General features: G+C 34.8%; 1 long non-coding RNA gene and 1 other non-coding gene across 2 annotated transcripts in view; one reads left to right on the forward strand and one right to left on the reverse strand.

Annotated features, from left to right (window-relative positions):
- The window catches only part of LOC136797015 (uncharacterized), a 356,578-nt gene that overhangs the window by 310,229 nt on the left and 39,825 nt on the right, over positions 1-6,524 (forward strand). The window lies entirely within an intron of this gene.
- On the reverse strand, positions 3,983-4,080 carry LOC112211261 (U6atac minor spliceosomal RNA). Its single transcript, XR_002945514.1, has one exon. It is a non-coding gene; the product is annotated as a U6atac minor spliceosomal RNA (small nuclear RNA).

Consider the following 6,524-nt stretch of genomic DNA (forward strand, 5'->3'; position numbering starts at 1 on the left):
TCCACTCCTCTCTGCTCATCGCTTCCTCTTCCGTCAGTCCTCGCCCAACTATCAGCCACAAATTCTTTCCATCCACAAAGCCTTCCTTTCCTTCTCTTGCCCTTGACTTCCTACTAAGTCGTTCACTATCCATCCTTCTAACATTACCATACCATTTTAATCATCTCTTTTTCATTACCACCGGTACATACTTCCATCCTTTCTCTAATAGTCTCATTTCTGACTCGATACTATAGCTGTCTTCCAAAAAACATATACTTGTTAATAATACATTTCTTTTTAGTATTGTTTCACCAGTTGAGTAGTATTTATATTATTATTACTCAAACTACATAGTAGCAGATCATACACACAGTAGCAGATCATGGTACCCTAGTTGTAGAAGCATTGCTCGAGTGAACGGTAGGGTGAAAACTCAAGTGTGGGCAATTTAGGAGAGTTTTCTAATTGAAAATTTGAATTTCAGTTGAAAACAGGAATATTAAGGAGAAATTTTAGGCTTTTAATTAGGGTAAATGCGATTTATATGTTGTACGAAGTACATGAAGTTTTTTAAAAATATATTTTATTTGATTATGTTTTTTGTTCTATTATTTAACCCGTAATATATATTTTTATTTGTATGATAAGAGTTAATTTCACTAATTACTGATTCCGACATGGCTACTAGCATTATCGCTTATAATATTTTTACTTCTCAACAACTACTACTGTTATAAGAACTACAAAATAATTATTGAAATATAGTTGGTACGTTTTCAAAAATTTTATTTAATAAAAATATATATATTCTGTACTTTCCAGCATTCTAAGATTATAAAAAAAAAAAAACTTAAAAAAATTAATGGTATTAGAAGCAAATCTTCAGTTTTTCAGGAAAAAAATATTTACTTTATTTTTCTTGTCGGTAAATTTTATAAACAGCATTATAATTGAACCACACTATGAATTTACTGCTTGCATCTTGGAATATAATATGCACTTATAATAATTTTATTTTTATTATTTCATTTTTTCCCCTCTCCCGTCATTTTCTCTTTTTTTATTTTTATACGTTACGTATTCCCTCTTGTGATAGAAACATTCTTATTCATTAATTTTCCGCCTGGGAATAATTCATAGCTCCACTCACAAGAAAAAGATACGCCCTGGAGGATAGAATCGAATTAAGGAACGTTATTTTTCCCAAAGGTCCCCTCCACAGGCAATTTCCTGAACCCTAGGCGAAGGATAGGCCCTCAGAGCTCTCCAATACAGATCTACTATTCCAAGTATCAAGTCTTTATCACTGATCCTTTTGTGTATGCTTTAACCGTTCATACTTCCTCAATTTAAGTAAAATAAGAGTGAACATCTTTTATAGGTTTTACTGAATTTTCACTTTTTGAGCCCCTTAAGTACTAACGTAATCTATGATATATATTGTTTTATAGAATTTAAATGTGTATAGAATACATGTATAATGGTTTATTTTTTTCAATACTCCTAAGAACTTTTGTGTAGTATGTAATCACATAATTAATTATGTAGTGTAACCTGAAGTCCTACTGTGGCTGATAGTGATTGTTGTCGATGCCACTTACATTGTGTAACCTGACATTTACTGTCATAATATTTGCTTAGTACTTAGCAATATTATTAACGTATGTGCATACGTGATAAGCTTACACGATATCTGCCACTTCAAACCTCTACATCTACAACCTACAACACCTCTACATCAATATTACACACCGCTCTAGTAGTGTGCTCTTGAAATTTAAATTATATAAAATAAGGATTAGGAATACTAGCGAGTTTAAATGTGCTACCATTTTAACTATTTTCTTGTGCTGAATATCTTTTCGAATTCTACAATCGAGGAAGGTATATATAAAATTCTCCACCTGGACGTGGTATTCAGCTTGATAAATATTGAAGTAATTTGGTTTTCGTTGTTTATTATAATTCCATATACTTCTTGTTTTGAATTTCGAAATCATGTTTTTCTAGATATAGGAATTATTTCTTCGCTTGTGGAAGTTTTAATGACTAAAAGGTAGTGGACACAAAAAAAGTTATACAAATAAATAAAACTTAGTAAGAACTATTTATTGGTAACCATACATCATTGTCAGATTTATATTATAAAACATGTGGAAAAACAAAAGACTAATTGATCGAAAATTCTTGAGGTGATTTACACTATATAATGGGTACCTTTTAATTTGCAAAACCGTTGATCTAGAGAAAAAATTCCTTATAAAGTATTATAGGATGGTAGTGATAGAGGTTGATTTTTTTTTGTGACCTGATGTCGAAATGAATAAATAATTTCTATGTATCACAAGATACTTCTTTTGTGTAATATTTTTTTTTTAGTTTCCCTCAAGTTTATTTTTTATTGGAATAATTCTGTATTGACTGCACGATTCAAAATTAGTAATAAATGAAAAAGTTTTTTAGCTATTTCATGACTAGAAATGAATCCCATGGCCCCGTTGAACATTGGATCTGGCATTCTTGGATAACTTTTTAATTGATTCTGCGAACTTTCCTTAATTAACTGTTGATAAAAGTTTAATTCAGGAAGAGTTAGATTCATCCACAAGTTCTGCGAGAACTTTTCAGAATTTTAATTTCTAATTGAAGGAGTTGCTAGGAGGTCACCTAAATCTATGGCATCAGTGTAACGACTGTTGGAAGCCATCACTATCTAGTCGCAAATCGTCTGTGTGCATTCAAAGCGATCCGAATGTGTAATCACCTGGTTCAAAGGGTTTGAACCGAGCGGGAGCGTGATCACTGAAGTTGGCTGGTCAAATGTATTATTAGCGAGGTGTCATTACTTTCCCAGAAACAAAAGAATTACACAGACTCCTATTTTTGTTCTCTCTATCACTTACTGTTGATGATGGGTAAAAATACTGAATCAAAAATATCACAGATTTTTTTTTGTTTCGTTTTTTTAACCTCCGCATTGGTTTATCATGAAACATTATGCATTTCATCACTCTCCCGTAAGCAAAGGAGGTTAATTTTAATGGTCTGATTGAAAACTACGAATAATTTTACCTGGTACCTGTTTACTATATTTATAATTATTATATTAGAAATTACCTCTGGAGTCTGGATTACCGATTCGTAAAATTCCATGGCATTTGTCACCTACAATTCATTAAATAACTTAAATTAACTCTGTATATATATGTTTATTATTTTATTTATTTATTTGACATGTGGTATTGTATTAATTAATTGTGAATAATTTAAAAATAAATAGTATATATGCTTATTTTGTTAATCGTCGTACTGTACACTTGTTCGAATCTAGCTAAAGAATAGGTTGACGACCTACATCCTGTTTGATCGCATTATATTGGCAAATACAAAGAAATAATGTTAATAAAAAAATTTAAATATTTATTTATTTTCTAACATCCTACTTCGATTCATGAGAACAAATTACTGTGTCAGAACATTTTGCACAATACTTGTTTGAATCATAGAAGTGTTAGTACACGTTAACGTTCCTATTTATTCCCTTGCTTGAAATCAGATTTTCGGTCAATGCATCCATATGGTTAAGTCAACATGAGTGAATGAATTTCCATGACATTCACCAAAATTCTTCATCTTTTTTTTCTTATCCTCATATTAATTTAAAACTGAAATAAATAATACATTCATTTATTCATCCAACATTGATTCTTCGTCGTATATCACCTTTGGAACATTTATTTAAAATAGAAAGAGGAGACTTAAGTTAGAATAAAGCAACATAGAATTCATCTTTGGATAGCTTTACTTATCTTACATTTAAAACAGACAATTATCACTATCTCAAAGAGGAGATCATAACACCAAAAATAATAGGATGCAATCCATTAGGCCATTTTCCAATTTTATCTACTTTTTCAATGTTGCTCGATTTAAATAATATTCTCGATTTAATTAATATTAATAATAACTTGACTCTACTCTCCCATTTTACGTAAATGTTTTAAAGGTGCCATTAGACTTCACTAAATGGGATTGTATTGGGTTTATATTCCCTCCTTTTCAGGGGAAGTGTTATACTTCTCTTCTTTTCAACCAGAAATGGACAGAATATTTTACTTGTAGTCTCATGAACAACTCTGGAGGACTCATATTGACCACCTATAGTTTTGGAAGCAGGTCAGAACCTTTTTCACCAAGAGGAGGACTGTACATCATACTTCTAGGGACGACCTGATAACTTCTGGGGAGTTGGCTGCTCTCCTGGCCTCATGTTATGCACCAAAGGATGCTGAGCGAAAGTCTAATGCTCCTGCGCCACCTGGGAGATCACCGAGTCCAGTTGAGAAGCCCATTTTTTCCACCTTCAGCCAAATCAAGTCGCTACTACGGAAACTAGGCGTCTGACTAGGTCTTCATATATACTGAAGATGCTTCCCAGGAAGTCTAAAGCCTTTCTGCTGAACATCATCAATTCTTGCATGCAGATCTCTTACTTCCCGATGCCTGAAAACAGGTCATCGTAGTGCCGCTACTCAAGCCGGAGAAGGAGGTTGACTTGCCTAAATATTACCGTCCGATCAGCCTCCTCTCGCACACGAGCTAGGTCTTCGAACGGTTCCTGCACCACCATCTTATGGAGAACTGCAGGGAAGCCGATGTAATACCTCCCGAGCACTGAAGGTGTCAGCTGCAAATCAGGCCGAAGCGCACACCATAGGGCAGATGAAGAAGAGCCGTCTGACGGTCACCCACTCCTACTCCGTCGATTAGAGGAGTTGAAGTTCTCTGCTGCTCTATTCCGACTGATAATCGAAACTTATTTCAGTGCAAGATCTTTTAGGGTACAAGTTGGCGGGGACTTCTTGACTCCGGTCTCCACCATCTGCGGAGTCCCTCAAGGCTCTGGATCTCTACTATTTGTCGTATACTATCTTTCTCATAATGCCGTATGGAATACGTAGGGCATTTTATGTATTTATATATGTAGACTTTTCTCTGCATATTTTATTTGATTAATAAATTAAATTAGGATGTAGGAATAAAAAGAGTGTAGTGGGACGAGTTGGCCAAGAAGGATTCCCTTCTTATATTTTTGGTGCCATGATCTCTTTAAAGAGATCATGACATGTTGTACATCAACTAATATACTCACCACTATGTTTTGAAGGTAAGATAAGTTATACTCATACCCTCTGGCAATGAGTGTGGGACGTTTTATTCCTATTATAATTTGGTGAAAGCTAAAATTTTTGCAGTGGACCTACAATTTTGGAATCTTCCTTGATAATGACTATTCTGTCGCTTGAAATTTTGTTGAAGTCGGCGAAAAAAAGGTATTAGAAAGGATTTATTTGCACTGTGATACAAGGATATTCCTCTATACGAGAACCATAACTTCTTACTTTTTAATTCGTCTTCCTTTTTTTAAGGTACATATGAAGGTTTTATTCCAGTCTCAAAATAATATTTCACTGATCCAAGTGCTCATTGTTTCATGTTTATTAACCAATGATTATAAATAAAACCTTTTTATTACTTATTTGCAATTATTAATTGGAAAAATTGTAGAAAAAAGTATAGTAAATAAAGAATTTATTACTGCTAAATATATATCTATCTATCTCTGTTGCTGGTTTAAGGTTCAAGTAACATTTATTAATTTAAACAATTATTGGTATACAATATATATTTATCGCTTTCAATCTGTTTTATTATATAGTTGTTTTTTTTTTGTTTTGTTTTTTTGCCACGAATGATCTATCGCTGAGGTAGTTCCGGACCAATCGGCACAGGGCAGCGGGAAACCTGAACTCCTCCAGCCGGTGAAGTAGCAGTGGGTGGGATACGCTCTCAAAGGCCTAGCTACAGTCCAACGAGATGAAGGCAGTTGCGTAGTTGTTCTTTATTCTTTATTTACCCTTCCTGGGAAGCATCTTCAGTAGAACATTGGAGATCTCGTCAAGTCCTGAGGATTTATTTCCCTTGGTGCGACGAAGTACCGACTCTAGGCGGCCAAAGGTGGAGAAAATGGGCTTCTCGACGGGGCTCGGAGGTCTTCCTGGTGGTAGCGGAGGAGCATTAGTCGTCCGCTGAGCATCCCCCTAGCTTGTGACCAGGAGGGCAGCCTGTTCACCCGACGTCATCAGATTATTCCCATCGGTGAGATGCACAGTCCTCCCCTTGGTAACGAAGGTCCTGACCAGCCTCCAGAACTGTCTGTGGTCATCATGAGTTCTACGAAGCTGGTCATGCTACAGCGCCGTCTTCCAATCCTTGATGAGTGATGCGATGTTCCGGGTCATTGCGTTGATGGCGGGTTTTATGCTGTAATCCCCGGTGCGCATGAAGACATTGCGAAGGTTGTTTCGTTGGCCAATCAGAGCGATTTTTTTTTTTCCGAACCCTCTAAAAAACAGAAATAAAATGTGAATTAGTAGTGCATTACTGTGTAAGAAAGAAAAAGTAATTCGTATTGTGTCTTACCTTTTACTACCTTTGGTATTTTAAGGTTACCTGTTATTTTTAATTTTACATATGAGTTA

This window comes from Halyomorpha halys, unplaced genomic scaffold, assembly GCF_000696795.3.
Source record: "Halyomorpha halys isolate HHAL.00 unplaced genomic scaffold, Hhal_1.1 Scaffold41.1, whole genome shotgun sequence".
Lineage (NCBI taxonomy): Eukaryota > Metazoa > Arthropoda > Insecta > Hemiptera > Pentatomidae > Halyomorpha > Halyomorpha halys.